Raw genomic sequence first — 18475 nt, 5'->3', positions numbered from 1 at the left:
GGGTGACATCAGCGGAGGAGGATTTTAATATTCAAATGAATAGGATGACCTGTGGATACCAGTCAGCCTCCTTCCCCAGCCACCCCACCATCACCCAACAGGCTCATGAACGAAGTGGCCATGGTGGCAGGCGGGGTGGCTATACAGGGCACAGCAGCATGGACTTGTTCTCACCGAGGCCAGCCTGGCTATGGCCACTGATGAGTGCCTCAACTGCTGGCAACAGAGACACACACCGAGCCCCTGACATGGCACCACTCTCCAGGGTGATCATCCCACTTACCCGGGGGTAGGGTGATGACACGGAACAACTTCCGTCACGGAAGACGCAGCATTTTGTTCTTACTAGAATAGACACTCTGGACACAGATTTACCTTTCCTGTAGTGCCATGCTTCTGCTAAAACTGCCATCCATAGACTTACAGAATGCCTGATACACCACCATGGTACTCCACCCAGCATTGCTTCTGACCAAGGAACTCACTTCCCAGCAAAATAAGTGCAACAATAGGTCCGTGCTCATGGAATTCACTACCATGGTCCCCACCACTCTGAAGCATATGGCTTGATAGAATAGTGGAATGATCTTTTGAACACTCAGTTGTAATGCCAGTTAGGTGGCAATACCTTGCAGGGCTGGGGTGAAGTTCTCCAGAAGGCTCTATCAACTCTGAATTAGGGTCGGTATATGGGGCTGTTTCCCCCATAGCCAGGATTCGTAGGTCCAGGAATCAAGAGATGGAAATGGGAGGGGCACCACTCACTGTTACCTCTAGTTGCTCACTAGCAAAATTTTTGCTTCCTGTTCCCATGACCTTATGCTCTGCTGGCCTAGTGGTCTTCGTCCCAAAGGGAGGAATGTTTTCACCAGGAGACACGACAATGATTCCATTGAACTGGAAGTTAAGATTACAGCCCAGCCAGTTTGGACCCCTCATGTCCCTGAATCAACAGGCAGAGAAGCGAGTTACTGTGCTGACTGGGGTAATTGATCTTCACTAACAAGGGGAAATTGGGCTGCAAATGCACAATGGGGGTAAAGAAGAGTACGTCTGGAATATAGGAGATCTCTAAGGGTGTCCTTTGGTATTACCATGCACTGTGAGTAAGGTCAGCAAACAACTACAACAACTCAATCCAGGCAGAACTGCTAATGGCCCAGACCCAACAGGAATGAAGGTTTGGGTCACCCCATCAGGTAAAGAAATGTGACTAACTGAGGTGCTTGCTGAAGGTAAAAGGAATACAGAATGCTTAGTGTAAGAAAATTGTTACAAGTACCTGTTATGACCACATGACCATTTACAGAAATGAGGACATAAGATGTATTGTCTTTATATAATAGTTTAAAAGATTTGTTAATTTTACATCCTAGTAATCAAGTTATAGGATATCAAGAAGAAGAGTAAACATCTTTAAAGGAATGTACTTCCTCTTCCGGAGAAGAAGTTAGTGTATTTTTGGTTGTATGCAAGATGGTTGCATCATGTTAGGCAGATTTATGGCCTTTTTATTGTCTTTATTTGGAGAATAAGTATGGTTTAAGGAGATGCACATGGATGCCAAGTTGATGAGGGGTGGACTCGTGATGGTTAATTTTATGGGTCAACATGACTGGCTACTGGATGCCCAGATATTTGGTTAAACATTATTCTGGGAATGTCTGTGAGGATGTTTCTGGATGAAGTTAACATTTGAATCCATAGATACGAGTAAAGAAGATTGTCCTCCCCAATGTGGATAGGCCACATCCAATCTATTGGAAGCCTGAATAGAACAGAAAGGGCAGAGTAAGGGAGAATTCACTCTCTCTGCCTGATTATCTCTGAGCTGGCACATTGACTTTCTCCTGCCTTTAATCGCACATTTGAACCGGAACTTACACCATATTGGCTCTCCTGGGTCTTTAGCTTGCTGACTACAGACTGTGGGCTTCTCAGCATCCAATAACACATGAGCCAATTCCTTATAATAAATCTCCTTCGATATCTATATGTCTCCTATTGCTTCTGTTTCTCTGGAGAACCCAGACTAATGCAGTCCCATGATACTTTTAGGGACCCATGAAAATGCTTTAATTTTAATTTCTTTTAAAATCAGGAGATGAATATAAGAATAATGAATATATAAAAAATGAGTCAAGGCTGGATTATATTTGTCTTTATGCCAATGTGGTTACAAAATATAATTTTAAGTGTATTTTTATGGAGGGATGAGCCCACAAAGGAACAAGTGCCTACGTCCCATGAAAGCCATAATATGACCCTGCTAACACTCCACAGTACCCCATCCATGAGGATTGGGAGTCTTTTGACCTAGGACCCAATGTCTACCCATTGGTTCAGTGGGTTGACCAGAATGGTGTTTCTATGGCTTTGTGCTGACCTTGAAGAAGAAGTTATTTTTGGAGCTGTTGTCTTTGAGTTGTATCTATTAATAGAACTATGTGTGTTTCTTGGGGGAGGTAGGTCTACCCATGCAGAAAGCTGAGTAAACCAGAACTAGGCAGAGGATAGTACTAGCTTCTCCTTTGAAAAGAGGAAGACTGTCAAGGAGCACCTTCCCTGCCCCACCATCAGTTTTCCTTTGGGTCCTGTCCTGGTTCTTGTCTAATTAGGTTGACTTCTCTTCCCCAAAAGATCAGGACAAAATATTTAGTAAGCCCACATTATGTGTCAGATACTCCTCAGGGCAAAGCTAAACAACTAGATGCTTAAAGCCTTTGCAGGCAAACAGCCTCATAAACAAGCTGTTAGAGCACAGAGTGCTCTGCGAAGGTCCGTTTCAATTCTACTTGGTTAACCACGAAGGCTTCACAGAGGAGGAAGCACTTGAGCAGGGCTTGGAAGGATGAATATGATTTCCACCACAAATGTAGCCTCAGGGCACAGGGGAGGTTGGGCACATATCCTTCTAAGCTCCCATAGGGAAGAATTTCTTTGTGATGGTCAGAAATGTGTAGAACCAACAAAAGTTCCATTAAATGAGCTCTGTGAGTTGTGAGCCAGAAAGTACAACTGTTTGTTCTGTGACGGTGTAAAATGATTTTTTCTAGTCAAAAAACAAAACAAAACAAAAACAAAAACCTGAAACAAATGTAAATTAGGAGCACCCTGTCATAGAAGACCTACCACCACCACAAAATATTCTGTGCCCTGAGACCTTTTTACCCATCTGCAATTTGACAGGGAAAAGAAGGGCAAGAAGAACATTCCAAGCAGATGGCTCCATGCATGTGAAGGGGAAGAGGGCCAGCTTCCGGGAATGACAGGGACTCCTGTGGAGTCAGAAATGGGAGTATAACAATGATATGGCCACAATCAAGTCTTTTACCCCAAATAAGGAAACAGGTACTAAGACAAGGAGTATCCTGGCCTTTTATGGGAGGAGGGTGGCCTCTTAGTGATTGTGATAAACTGTGTCCAGAGTGTGTTTTTAGGGCTCTAGCTATAAACATCAGGCTGATTTATGAACTATATAGTATAATATGGTATAATAAAAAAAAATTTTTTTTTGGTCTTTGTCCTGGGTTCCTGGCACAAAGCTCCTAAAACCCTTGCAATTCCCTGATAGGAATGTCTGTTGCTATTCATAATGAGCCCTTTTGAACACACCTGAGTTTATGCCAATGCGGAGACTCAGGGCAGAGTCTCTAGCTTCAGGATGGGGGCTGATTGCCAGAAAGACCAAACACATGATTATAGGGTGGGAATTTTCAGCCTCACCTCCCAAACTCTTAAGGATAGAAGGGCGGCTGGAGATTTGAGTTATCAAAACTCTGAAATAATGAGATTCTGAGAACTTCCAGGTTGGTGAACACATCGAAGTGAGTGATGTGCCCTAAGATGACATGGAAACTCCACCCTCCCCTCTACTCTCATCCTTTGCTCTATGTATCTTTACCATTTGGCTGTTCCTGAGTTGTATCCTTTATAATAAAATGCTACTCATAAATAAAGCACTGTCTTTAGTTCTATGAGTCATTCCAGTGAATTATCAAACCTGGGGGGGAGTCATAGAAACCTCTGAATTTATAATTGGTCAGGCAGAAGTAAGGGTCATCTGGGGACTCTACTTGCAACTGGTATTTAAAGTGGGGACAGTCTATAGGACCGGGTCCTTTAGCTTGTGGAATCTGATGCTAACTCCAGGTAGATGGTGTCAGAATTGAATTGAATTGAATTGTTGGACACCTAGGTGGTGATAGAGAATTGGAGAATTGAAGTGGAAAAACAACACATATTTGGTGTTGGAAAAAAACACACATGGGAGTCAGAAAAAAAACCCCATGTATATAGAAATGGTAATTCATAAGGAAACATCATCAGCTTGGTTTAAGGAAGACAATTTACAAAGCAGCTCATGGACTTCACTTTGCTCATGACTAATGCAAAGTCCTTTTGGCTTTAGAGCCAAGCCGATGAGAGAGACAGTCCCCAAAACCAGAATATCCCGGGAAAAACTCGATCTTCTATTCATTTTGATGGCAAGCTGTGAGGCCCAGATAGAGGCACTGCAGTATACAGAGCCCCCCAGTTCCTATCCTCTCTGTCCACTGGGCTGGTATCAGAGGAGGGCTCCTAGGGCTTCATGGCCTAGAAGCTCACTGGAGGCAGTTCCTTCTGGAAAGATGTGGAAGGAGGAAGAAAGAACCCGGGTTCTAGACTGCCTCTTCCACAGATGCCCTTCTTGCCTTTGGGCAAGTTGTCCCCATCTTGCCTTCATGTTTTCTCATCTGTAAAAGGAAGAGTACTGGACTTGATGATTTGCTAAATTCCCCCCAGCACTAAGATTGGGATCTGCGGCTCTAACTATGGAGGATGTCCAGAGATTGCTGGAGGACACAGAGAAGGAATGGACATTGTGTTTATCACATTGAATTGCAATGAGTGTGGAATAAGGGAATTCTTCAGAGAAGGAAACAGCCCCAAATGACTCCCGCCCCAACCCTGAGTCAGATGCCCTGCATGAAATCAGAGAATCAGAGAGGGTGCTGGCCCTAGGTCAGCAGAGGCTGTGCACGGAGTGATTAGAAGGGAGTGCTGTCCAGTATCTTATCCTTTGGGTCCCGCCTTCCCAGTGTGACCTTTCTCAGGAGGAGCAGCATGGTCACCACTCATTACATTGTCAAGGCCCTGCTAGTCTGATGAACCATTAAGAAAGCTCATTTGATATGCACATGACACAGAGTAGGGAGGGAGAGCTGCTAGGCTGATGGTAGAGTCAGGATCCAAAAATATGTCTGCTGACGTGAAGGATGGGTTGATGCTAACAAGATTCTCTTTAGTAGGGAGAAATGAGAACCCCAAGCTCAGATCTAAGAAGACCAACTAGATCAGGGGTTGGCAAACCATGACCTGTGTGCCAAATCCAGCCTGCAGTCATTTTTGTAAGATCAGATTTACTGGAACACAGCCACATTCATTTGTTTACATACTATCTGTGGCTGCTTTCAATGCTACCACAGCAGAGTTGCATAGTTGGACAGGGATTGTATGGGCCATAATGTCTAAAATATGTGCTATCAGAGGTCGCTTGAATTAGACAAGGGAGTCCAGATGGGGAGATTTGAATTGATAACAACTCGAGTGAAAAGGCTCAGAATAGAGTGTGTGATCATTTAGTTTGCATCAATAGCATTATAATATGAAGACAAGGAATGTATTAGATAATTAGTCTCCTTTAGAGGTATGTGACCAAAAGTCATACAAGATTAGCTTAGCACAGGAGGAATGTCCTCGAGGGATGCCGTGGTGGTGTATCACATAGCAGACAAGCCCTAGAGAAGGTGATGACCCTTGGGAGCCAGTCTAATCAGGAAATTTCTCCCCGTCTCCCCGCCCCCCCCCCCCCCCCCGCCTGTGACTGCTTCTCTCAGTACAGACCAGCTTTCTGCACATGGCAAAGAAACATGGCAACAGCAAGTGTCCTCTCACAATCTTGTTTTTTTTTTTCCTCTTCTTTCTCAGCACATAGAAAGATGACCTCTCCCAGTCTCCCCTGCAGTGAGTTAAGTGAGACTTTAGACTGAAACCTGACTGGAGAATGTGGGAGAAGTGATGTGCATCCCTTTCAGGCAGAAGCCATTCAGAGCAGACAGGACTTCTCCACGTCCTCCCCCCACCCCTTTATTCCCTTCACCCCCATCTTTGCAGCTGGAAGTGAAAGACTTTTAAGAGGATGGAGCCTCAGGATAGAAGGATCTTGGATCCCTGAATCACCACTTGGAGAGGGGCTTCCCAGAAGTACCCAACCCCCATCAAACTTTGCATGGAAAGGAAATACATTTTCATTGGATTAAGCCACTGACATCTCAGGATTGATTCATTTCTTCAGCATAGCCTACTCTGTCCTGATCAGTATAGCTGCCAATAGCTGCTGAGTTTTGTATCTCACAGTTTTAGCCACCAGAGAGGCCCTCAAATCCCCAAATCCCAAGAAATGAATTGATTGGAGCAGCTTAAATATAGTGCCAACCTCTTGGCCAATCAACTGGCTTTGGGGGCAAAGTCATAGCTGAACATGGCAGCCCCTACGAGGACAATGTGGATGGAGTTTTGGGGGGTGCAGTTTCCAGAAGAAAGCCTGGAGAGTTGGAGGGGGTGGAGGTAAGAGATGGCAAAGAGAAACCATAGATAGAGTCTTGGCCTACCAAGCACTGGAGTCTTGTGCCATGAGAATTGTATTTTGAAAGGGATCCTGAGTTGGGATTCCTGGAAAATCCATTAGGACAGATTGAGAAGAGAGGGAGGAGAGTGGTGAGAAAAAAGCCTCAAAGAACTCTGAACTACTAAGAGGTAGAATGAAAGGAAATGAGGATGTTTAATCTAGAAAATAGAAGAGTTGGCAGGGATACAGGGACTCTCTTCAAGTTGATAAAGGACTGTCCCATGAGAAGGACCCTGCAATCCTCCAAAGGGCCACACTAGCCCCAGAAGGTGGACATGACAGAAAAGTCACACTGCAGCCCAATTTCAGGAAGAACTTCTGTTTGGGCCAACCAGGAGGGGCTCAGACTCTCTTAGCCCTAGCTTGAGCCCTAGGTTAGGCTGAGTTGGCCATTACGAGGGCCCACCAGCCAGCTGGGTTAGAGCTACTGAAGAGGACGCTCCTGCATTCCTGTCCTTGCTGCCCATTCCCCTCCAATACTGAGATTCTCAGAATTACTTTAAATTGGTCACGCAGTGTGACTAAGAAGCCAAGCAAACTTTGATGTGGGGGGTGATGCAACCTATCGGCATGGTCCACATGGTCCAGAAGCGCGCCTCTTTCCTCATAGCACCCTGGAGCTCTGTAAGAGGGCTGCTGTGGACCCCCAGGAGACCCTGGGAGGATGCTCTTTCACTGCCCTGGTTGCAGATCCCTGAAGCCAAGGCTAGGAGGCAGGGCATGGCAGTGGAGGCGGTGGGGGTGGGCAAGGAGGAGAGATCTGCCCACAACTGTCCCAGCACCTTGTGGGCAGATGGGCAGAGACAACACACTCTCGGAAATTACTTAGGGGCTAAGATAGTGCTACATTGTGTAGAATCAGGGGTCTTCTCCCCTCATTTTACAGATGAGTATGACTTAAGCTGCTGCCAGGGCCAGGATCAGAATTCTGCTCTTCAGGTATCACAGGAAGCATCGCAGTGTAGGCTGGTGGCTAGGAGCACAGACCAGAGCTAGGCCACCTGACTCTGCTACCTACCAGCTCTGTGACCTTGGGCAAGTTAACTTACCTCTCTGTACCCCAGTTTCTCAATTATAAGATGTAACTAGAGGAGCGCCTGGGTGGCTCAGTCAGCTAGGCATCTGACTCTGGATCTCAGCTCAGGTGCTGATCTCAGGGTCATGAGTTCAAGCCCCACACTGGGCTCTGTGCTGGGTGTGGAGCCTACTTTAAAAAAACAAAACAAAACAAGAAAAAAAACCCATGTAACTAGAGATAGCACCTACCTCAGAAGACTGTTTTGAGAATTCAATTGGTTATGATTTCCAAGGCTCAGAGATCACATAGACAGGAAGAGGCAAATCCAGGGTTTGAACCCAGATCTGCCTGATCCTGAAAACCAAGTGTCTCCTGCCCCCTACCTCAGCCCACAAAAGGAAATCTTTTCAGTTATTGTCTCAAGGAGGGCTCCCTTGGTCAAGCTTGTATGTGCTAGAAGCTTGAGAAGTTTCTGTTCTCATACATGGGGAAACCAAGGCACAGACTGTGACAGCGACATGTCACCTTAGAAAGGGGAACTGAGTAGTGAAGCTTGCATCAGATGTCTTTTGAGTCAGGTTACTACAAGATGCAGGATAACAGACCTGTGCTATCAACTTGGCCCTAGGACTCTGTGTCAAAGAGACTGAATTGGGCCCAACTTGCCCTTTCCCTGGTCTCAGCTGCTCCATGAGCCTGCCAGCCTTTGGGCAAAGGGAGCCCTTGAGAGATGAAGCAAGAGAGCAGGGGTAGGGCGGCACTAGGAAGAGCACCCTGGCATCCAACTGGTGAGACAGCAAGTCTGCTTGATGCTCCAAGCCCAAGCTGGGAATGTTCCACATTGGCCTTTTGGGGCCCTGGGATACTGACTTGCTGAATCCTTAACCACCTTTCCTCGATCGGGCTGATGCCATCCTGCCCATCGGGGCATCAGGGTAGTATAAATAGATTTCAACTGCACCTATTTTTTCCCCCAAAAGTTGTTGATGGATTTAGCTGTTTTTAATCCCATGCCAGGTTGGGATGATGTCCCTGTCTCTGCCATGGCGGGTTAGAGGCTCAGCGTTAGGATGGGAAGCCGGGGAGTAGAGAAGGGGCTGCTGACTCAGCCATGTGCACAGGGTACAGCCATCTGCCAGGCCTTGGCTGAGGTTCCCAAGCTGTCAAGGGAGTGGCACAGAGGATGACCCAGGTGTAGAGCTCAGCCGAGAGCAGTGAGGGAATGAGAGAGGCAATAAGGGCGTCTGCCATCACAGATCCTGGCTCTGCCACTGACCCGCTGGCTGATCTTTGGTAAATTAAGGTCGTTAAGCCTCAGTTTTCTTCTCTGCAAAATGAGAAAGAATCCTGCCTCCCTCTCAGGAGGATCTTTGAAAAGGTACCAAATCATCAGGTAAACAAGCACCAGAGCGGGGGCTGGTTCCAGAGCGGGACGGGGTGGCAGTAAGAGCCTGGCTTCCAGGTCAAAGTGCTTGGGCTCAGAGCTTGGCCCTGTCACTTCCTGGCTGCTTGGCCCAGGAGGTGGGGTGGAGGGGAGGGAGGAGTACTCTTTGCTCCTCAGTTTTCCCACCTATAAAATAGACAGAATCATAGTTAAGTGCTTCATGCAATCATTATGAGGATTTAAATGGCTTAATACTTGCAAAACACTGAGAACAGTGCTTGGCACCTAATACATGAGAATCTGTTAAATACCAGCAGATGTTCTTTTTCATCCATGTAAACTCATGCAACTTTACCTGTTGAAATTTCTTCTCAGCATCTGGTAAACAAATTCTCCTTGCAGCTGTCATCCCTCCTTCCTATTAAGGATGGTATTCTAAATCCTTCTTTCCTTCATGTAGCACTAACTGCATCGCATCCCCTGAGCTTTCTCTTTTCCTTCTGACTTCTGACTCCCTACTCCTCCACTGTCTCTCCTGTTGGCAGCAAAGCGGGGGCTTCGTGAGTGCGCAGAAATTCAACTGCCTGTCCAATGCACTCTGTGATCTGAGGGCTCTCCATGCATCCATTCACCAAACACGAATGGGGACACCATCACGTCCTAGGCACTGTGTTAGGTTCTGGTGGCAAGAGATGAATAGTCAAGAGATGAGGAAGCCAAAAGGGAAGAAAACAGATCATTAAAGTAGACTTGGTAAGTTAAACAATGAGGGAAGCCCTGAGTCCCATGAGAATACAAAGGAGGGCCCTGACCTAGACTGGAGGGTTGGAAACGGTCTCCTGGAGGAGGTGACATCTCCTAAAGGGCACCCTGCCCTGGCCCAAGGCACCCGTTGAGCACATCTGGATGCTGCTGAACATCTGCTGCTCCTCTGTCCGCCTCCAAGGTGGCTGACTCAGTCTTATTCCCTTACCTCCCAGCTGACCCTCAGTTCCTCCTCCTGGCACGTTCCCTTCCGCCACTGAACCTTTCACATGGCATCCCTCTTCTGACAGTATTCTGTGGCTCCCAGTTAATGACTTTCTTTGTTTAGACCTTGGCTCAAATGGGGCTTCCTCCAGGTAGCTTCCGTTGACCTCCCTGACTAGGTCAGATCTCCACATCAGAGACACTCCTAGAACTTTGTACCCCTATTTTATAGCCCTGACTACATTATATGACTATTCAATTCCCAGCTCCTACAGATCAAACACAAGGTTAAATGAATAGCTGAATGACTGCATGAATGCATAATCAATGAATAAGGCAGGACAATATGTATGTTAATCCTGAAAGACTATGGAAATCACAGCTTCTTTCTATTTATTTATTTATTTATTATTTAAAGTTTTTTTTTTATTTATTTGATAGAGACACAGCGAGAGAGGGAACACAAGCAGGGGAAGTGGGAGAGAGAGAAGCAGGCTTCCCACTGAGCAGGGAGCCCGATGCGGGGCTGGATCCCAGGACCCTGGGACCATGACCTGAGCCAAAGGTAGACGCTTAACGACTGAGCCACCCAGGCGCCCCTCACAGCTTCTTTTTAAAGTTAATTATAATAGGGGCGCCTGGGTGGCTCAGTCGTTAAGCGTCTGCCTTTGGCTCAGGTCATGATCTCAGCGTCCTGGAATCGAGCTCCGAATCGGGCTCCTGCTCAGCGGGAAGCCTGCTTCTCCTTCTCCCACACCCCCTGCTTGTGTTCCCTCTCTCGCTGTGTCTCTCTCTGTCAAATAAATAAATAAAATCTTAAAAAAAAAAAAAGTTAATTATAATAATCACTTATTTATAATAACTATCATTTATTATAGTAAACATTGCAAAAATTTCACTTGTTCACTCATTCACTCATTCACTTCATATTAATGAAGCACCCATTTTGGGGCAGACACAGTTCTTAGCACTGGAATGAGAAAGCAGTATAAGAGTTAGCCATGTGCCCTGCCCTCTAGACTTTGTATTTGGGCGGAAAGCAAATAAAGAGACAAAGGCACGAGGAAGGAAACCAGGCTTTGGGGGTGCCTGGGTGGCTCAGTCATTAGGTGTCTGCCTTCGGCTCAGGTCATGATCCTGGGGTCCTGGGATCGAGCCCCGCATTGGGCTCCCTGCTCAGCGGGGAGCCTGCTTCTCCCTCTCCCTCTGCTGCTCCCCCTGCTTGTGCTCTCTCACTCTCTCTCTGTCAAGTAAATAAATAAAATCTTTAAAAAAGAAAGAAAAATAAATAAATAAATAAATAAATAAATAAATCAGGCTTTGGGAAGTGACCCCTTGTCAGAACCCCACGGCTGCAGGCCTTCATAGCTCATCCTGTCCTCTCGGATATCACAATAAGGATGACTCGAGAAATACAGGAAAGCTCCTGGGGAAATCCAGCCAGTGGGCCGGGCTTGAGTCACCTTGAGCTGCCTCCTTAGCACAGGCCAGCCGGGGGAGGGGAGGGTCCTCTGCTGTTGGTACCAAATGCTCAGCAGCTGCAGGCTGGCTGGGCTAGGAGATGATGGAGCTCCTGAGGCCCCAGCTGGAGGTGGATCAGGGCACAGCTGTTGTCTGGTGCCGGGTGTCCTCCAAGGCCAGAGAGCTGCTGTTGGCTCCAAGGCCAGAGAGCTGACACAATGGCCTGACATTCCCCTGCCTCAGCAACCAGGAGCGGGAAATGAGGGCTGAGCTGGCCAGTCCCTTGTGACAGTGAGTCCTGCAGCCCTTGAAACCTGAGGAGACGGGCTGAGGTCAGAGCTTGCCTCTGCTCCCTCCCTGGGGGTAAACTTTAGGCTTTGAATCTCTGCTGCCCTGAATGTGGGACTCCTTATAGTAGATACAGGGGTGACAGGGTGAGGACTGCTCTAGGGAGGATGGATATGGGGTGTGGCTGGAGTGGAGGGAGCTGCCTCCTCAGGCTCTGAGTTGATGGAATGATGTATGGTTCTCCGCCTTTATGGGCTCATGGTAACTTCTGCCAATTCCCTTGTACACTCCCCAAATGTTTATTGGGCTCCTACTGCGTGCCAGACCCACACTGTGCTGGGTGCTTGAATGGGATGTGGTCCCCAGCCTCCCTCAGATTATATGGGCAATGTTCTCTTCTTTCTAAAGCACTTTTCAGGATCTCAAGCAATCCTCGTTATAGTCCTGTGAATCCCATGAGAGCATTACTGTTGTTCCCATTTGATGGGCGGGCAAGAGAAGCAGAGAGAGGTTAAGTAATTTGCTTAAGGGGAAGCAAGGCAAAACCAGCAACCAGGTCTTATTTATCCCTTTGCTGAGCCCCACCAAGGGGAGTCAGGGAATTGGTACTTTATTTTGATTTGTAATGGCTCACCCTCACCATTAGAATCTGAAAGTAAAACTTGATGAATTAGGGAAGGCTTCATGGAGCCCCTGACCTTGTTTTCCTTACTCTTTCATTTTTAGCATCTTCTTCCTGAACAGAACCAACACCCTGGACAGGCAGGAGGGTAGATCAGAGATCTATTTAAAGGTCTTGCTATTCATCACTAATGTCACACTTTGGTGACCATCTTGACCAGTTCTGCTTAGAAGACCTCACTGGCTGGATGCAAACCCAACTTGGTTTGAAGCTGAAACGCCTGCTTGGTTACACATACACACATACCTCAGAGAATCTCATGTGTCTATGCTTCTGCTTCTGCGCTTCCTCCAGCACCAAAGAGCACCCTGTTCCCTGCACAGACACTCAATAAACCCTAATTGATTAGCTGATTGGGAACAACAAATACATAGTTGAAGTGCCTGGAAATACAATCTCCCAAAGGCTGCCAGCCAGCCAGGGGCTCAGGGGACAGGTGTTTTCAGATCCATGTGCTTGTTCATCCCCAAGGCAAAGTTTAAAGTGAGTGGCTGTGCATTAATTTAGAACAGCGTAAAATTGGAAACATGCAAATACTCAGTGATAGGGGAATAGCTAAGCTATCTGGGTTATATTAAGATTCTGGAAGATCTATAGTTTTTAAAAGTGATGATATGTGGGGTGCCTGGGTGTCGGTTAATCACTTGCCTTTGGCTTGGCTCATGATCTCAGGGTCCTGGGATCGAGTCCCGTGTTGGGCTCCCTGTTCAGCGGGGAGCCTGCTTCTCCCTCTCTCGCTCCCCCTGCTTGTGTTCCCTCTCTCGCTGTCTCTCTCTCTCTGTCAAATAAATAAATAAAATCTTAAAAAAAAAAAGTGATGATATCACACAGAGAAATGTGTACCGGGTACCAAAGCAAAAAGGGCAGAATATGAAAAAAATGTAGAAATATACATACATACCTTTAGAAAGATGAGAAGGAAACTTGACTTTTTATTTATTTTTTATTTATTTATTTTTTTAAAGATTTTATTTATTTTATTATTATTATTTTTAAAGATTTTATTTATTTATTTGAGACAGAGAGAATGAGAGAGAGAGAGCACATGAGAGGGGGGAGGGTCAGAGGCAGAAGCAGGCTCCCCGCCGAGCAGGGAGCCTGATGCGGTACTCGATCCAGGGACTCCAGGATCATGACCTGAGCCGAAGGCAGTCGCTTAACCAACTGAGCCACCCAGGCGCCCCAAGATTTTATTTATTTATTTGACAGAGAGAGACACAGCGAGAGAGGGAACACAAGCAGGGGGAGTGGGAGAGGGAGAAGCAGGCTCCCTGCAGAGCAGGGAGCCCGATGTGGGACTCGATCCCAGGACCCTGGGATCATGACCCGAGCCGAAGGCAGTCGCTCAACTGACTGAGCCACCCAGGCGCCCCAGGAAACTTGACTATTTAGTAGGCCCTTTGTGTGTGGGGAGCAAGGGTTCAAGTTCATTAAGCAAAGAGAATGGTTGTAGGGTTGAGTCTGTCACACTGTGTGCTGTAATGGGGAGAGTCCCTAGGACTCAGATGACCTAGGAATCCTCATGCTGTCAACTATGGACAATGTGATTTTTTTTTTTTTTAAGATTTAATTTTTTATTAGAGAGAGCACGCACAAGCAGGGGGAGTGGGAAAGGGAGAAGCAGGCTTCCTGCTGAGCAGAGAGCCCAACGCATGCCTCGATCCCAGGACCCTGGGATCATGACCTGAGTTGAAGGCAGACACTTAACCCACTGAGCCACCCAGGCGCCCCTGAACAATGTGATCTTGAACAGTTCACTATCCTGATCTTTAGTTTGTTATCTGTCAAGTGGGAATTTTATACTTGCCCTGTCTCACAGGTAAGGATTGTAAGGCCATTTAGAGTTTTTATTTATACCCCCACTTAATAGGACATTCTAGATTTCCATGTAGAGTACTAATGTGTTCAACTATGAGGTACTGACTCACTCCTGGCCCAGAAGCTACAAAATATACAGCATATAAATATTACTATTTTTCTGAAATCCAAAATGCTTTGCAAAATCCCATGGGTTTTGAATAAGGAATCATGGACCTGTACTAAGCATGTTAGACACATTATTTTATTTAACTTAACCTTCACAATAATCCTATAGAATAGGTTTTATCATTCCCATTTTACAGATGAGAAAACTTGTGTGTCTAGAGACGAAGTAATTGGCCTCCCTATTAAAAACAAGTGGGCCAGTTCAGATCAGAAGCATTCAAAGCCCATGATTTTGGCCACCATGACCATATCAGCAGGAGTCCAGAAATGCTTGCTGGAGTGACATCTGCTTGCATTTGACTTGTGAAACTAACAAAGGAGAATATTTCTCCTCATATCTGACACTGAGTGTATACCAAGCACTTGTCAAACATTGTGTCATCTGATCTCCACAGCTCTGGAGGTTTCGACACGTATTAGCACCATTTGTAGATGAAGAAACTGAGGCTTAAACAGGTTACATAACACACGTAAGTCAGGGACCTGGGATTCAAACTCAGGTCTAATGATTTCAAAGCCTGGGATGTTGCGTCTTTCATTCAGCAATCAGAAAGTTCTCAGGGCAACATGGAGTGTAGAAGGCCACATTCCAGAAAGACCGAGAAAGGGGCTGGTGGCAAAACAGAGTTATGAACGTAAAGCAATCTGGCTCCTTCCATTTCCTGGTCCTTCCCCTTCCCTTCCCCTCGCCTTCCTCCTTCTGTGCAACAAGGTCATCTCAAGGACGTGAAATGTGAACTAGGATTGGCTGCCAAGTGCCTTCAGCAGAATCATAGAAAGGAAAAATATATGAAAAATACATCTGATGCACAGATATGTCCATCAGAAGAGGAAAACAAGTTGTTTCTTAGGATGTTCAGGGCCTACACAAAGGCAGAAATGAGGAGATATTCCTGCAAAAGGCGCCATCTGGTCCTGCTGGTCAGCAGGCCTAAGACCCTGGGGAACAGATTGAGTGAAAGTCAGCAAAATCACACCTAATGCCATTGCATTTTCATTTCTAAAGCGATCCAAGGAAGAGGCTTGCTTTGTTGGTATCGAAGAGGTCCAGACAAGGAAAGAGTGTCTCAGGGCGCTGCCTGTGGACAAGCGGGGGAGGCGGTGGGCACTGGACGTCCTTGACTATACACCCAGAGGTGGTTGGCAGACTGTCTGAAGAACTACTGGGGACCCTACTGCAGAAAAGGACAGCTCCTAAATCAGATTAATCCCAGTTGGATTAGAACTGAATCCTGGGGTACATATAAAATTTGAAAGGTCATGTGCTTTCCCGGGTGCTTTACCGTTTATGAGAGAAGGGCTTAGGTTGGGGTGCTCCCAGGTCAGAGCTTCCTCCAGGGCGGTGCCAAGCGTGGACCATAACAGGCAAGGTCTCCTGGAGGTGGGGCGGGAACTAGACGGGCGGTACTAGTTCAAGGCATGAGCAGCATCTCGTGACGTTTAGGAAGGAGGAGGGGCCAAAGATCCGATCACAGGTGACAGATGCTTTGAAGAAGTCAGGTGTGTAGCGGGAATCCGGATTGTCCACCTGCAGAAGATTCTCACTCCTGCACAGAGCGTAGGGGAGGGGTTGGTTACAAGCAACAGAATCAACTGACTAACCAAAAAGGAATTCACTGGAGCACGCACGGTGAGGAGCACCTCAAGGAGTCGAAGGAAAGGCCAAAGAACATGCTGAGAAAACAAAAGAAACCCAAATGGTGGGATGTTTTAAACTCCCACCAGTTAGGGTTACCAGTTGGCTCTGGTTTGTGCAAGACTTTCCCAGTTTGGGCACAGAAAGTCCCATATCCTGGGAAACCCCTTAGTCCAGGCAAACCAGGATGGCTGGACACCCTATGACCAGCAGCGTGGTGGGCCAGAGTTGACCAGTGAAAAATCCCCTAGGGGCAATGCCCAAAATCTTTTATTTTTAAAGATTTATTTATTTATTTATTTTAGGGAGAGAGAGCGTCGTGCGCAAACAGGGGGAGGGGCAGAGGGAGAGGGAGAGAAAGAATCCCAAGCAAACTCCCCACTGAGCCTGCCGTGGGGCTCGATCTCACGACCCTGAGATCATGACCTGAGCCGAGATCCAGAGTCAGACGCTTCACTGACTGAGCCACTCAGGTGCCCACCACCCTCCCACACACAAAACTTTTAATAACAGGAATGCCTAATATCTAATTTAAAAATGTTTGCTGCACTGAACTAGAAGCTAATGTTCTCTCGGGTTGCTGAAAGCCTTCCACTCAGTTGCTTCTACACTCAGTCTTAGCGGGGAGGCTAGACGGTGCTCCCAGTGAATTAAACTAAACCGACTAAATTTGGACTACATCCACTGAGCTAAATCTCAGAGGGGCTCAGTGTCTCCTCAAAAGTCCTACAGATATGGGCGCCTGGGTGGCTCAGTTGGTTAAGCGTCTGCCTTAGGCTCAGGTCATGATCCCAGGGTCCTGGGATCGAGCCCCGCATCGGGCTCCCTACTCAGCAGGGAACCTGCTTCTCCCTCTCCCTCTGCCCCTGCTTGTGTTCCCTCTCTTGCTGTGTCTCTCTCTGTCAGATAAATAAATAAAATCTTTAAAAAAAAAAAAAAGTCCTACAGATAATAAGTGGCAGAGCCAAGGTTAGACTTAAGTCTGTCTGATTCCACTCCTGTGTTGGTTCCCCAGCATTGCCCTGCTCTGGGGTGTCCTGATACCTCCAGACCCTGGAGACTCCAAGGTCTGTGGGAGAGATGGCGGCCTGAGCTTCCAGGTACCTTCAGGAGGGCCTCTGCAGGCCCATCTCACAAAGGTCAGAGATGGCAAGGTGAGGTGAGGTGAGGTGAGGTGAGGTGAGGTGTGTGTGTGTGGGAGAGAGAGAGAGAGAGAGAGAAGTTTAGCTTGTAGAGCTCTGCAGGACCCAGCCTGGTGCCATGTTTGCCAGGGCAGGAATGCTTATGTAACAGGTAGAGAGAAGGGTTGGCAGAAACCAAACAGACCCATCTTTCAGTCATGCTAACCCAATCCATGCCCCAGCCTCTAGGAGGACAGGACACATGCTAAGGGTATAAGGGTACGAGGGACCCCAGGCTCTGCCTACAGTCCTCCCCTGCCTGGTCCTGTCCTTCAGGAGGGGTTCCCCGGGCGGGGGGAACTGGGCCAGGTCCCACAATTCTCCATCCTTAAGAACTCTCTCCATGTTTCTTCCCCGTCCCCTCCCCCCCACACACAAGGCTTCAGGGGCCTCCCCATTCTGACCCCTGTCCCCATCCTGTACGCCTTAACCCCTTCCTCACCAAGCACCAGCCACAGTGGCCTTTTATCTTTTCCTCGGACTATCTGAACTCATTCCCACCTTTGGGCCTTCATACTAGCAGTCTCCTCTGCATGACATCTTCCCCATCTTCACAGGCTGACCCTCCTCATTATCCAGATTTCAGGCTAGGTATCATCTCTTCCCAAAGACCTCTCAGGGCTGCCCAGTCTAAAGCAGCTGCCTGTTCATTTGCCTACCCTACTGTTTCAATGTATTACAACCTGTTACTCTCTTGTTTATCATCTGTCTCTCCCTGCCTTGGTTTACAAGACATTTCATGATCCAGGCCTGGCTTCCCATAAACTCCATTGTTCACCCCTGGAAGCTAATGCAGACCCTCCGGGACCCTGCTCTCTCTGCATTCCCAGCCTCAGCACCTGGCTTCCTTTCTCCCTGGAGGCTGCTCTTCACCCCACCTCCCACTTCACCCCCTCTCCTGGCTAGATCAGACATAGAAATAGTTGCTGACCCCTAACTCCAGTTCATTCCTTTTCCCCTCCATCAGCCCATCAGGGTTCTTGGTGCCCTGTAATGCAGGGGAAGGCATCACACGGGGAGGGCAGAGATGAGTCTGCCTTGTTCGCTGCTGTGCCGGGGGCCTAGCGCAGGACCGGGTGCACAGTAGGCTGGACAGACACATGAAACCCGCCGCATCGACAGCATGGGAAGAACGGAAGAACGTAGCCGCTGCGGCTGGTGGGCTGTCACATGGAGAGTTTCCAGGCAAACAGCTCCACC

Source organism: Mirounga leonina, unplaced genomic scaffold, assembly GCF_011800145.1.
Source record: "Mirounga leonina isolate KUSES-001 unplaced genomic scaffold, KU_Mleo_1.0 Mir_82, whole genome shotgun sequence".
In the NCBI taxonomy this organism is placed as follows: Eukaryota; Metazoa; Chordata; class Mammalia; order Carnivora; family Phocidae; genus Mirounga; species Mirounga leonina.
The sequence above is the reverse complement of the archived record's forward strand: the minus strand, read 5'-3'. Positions refer to the sequence as shown.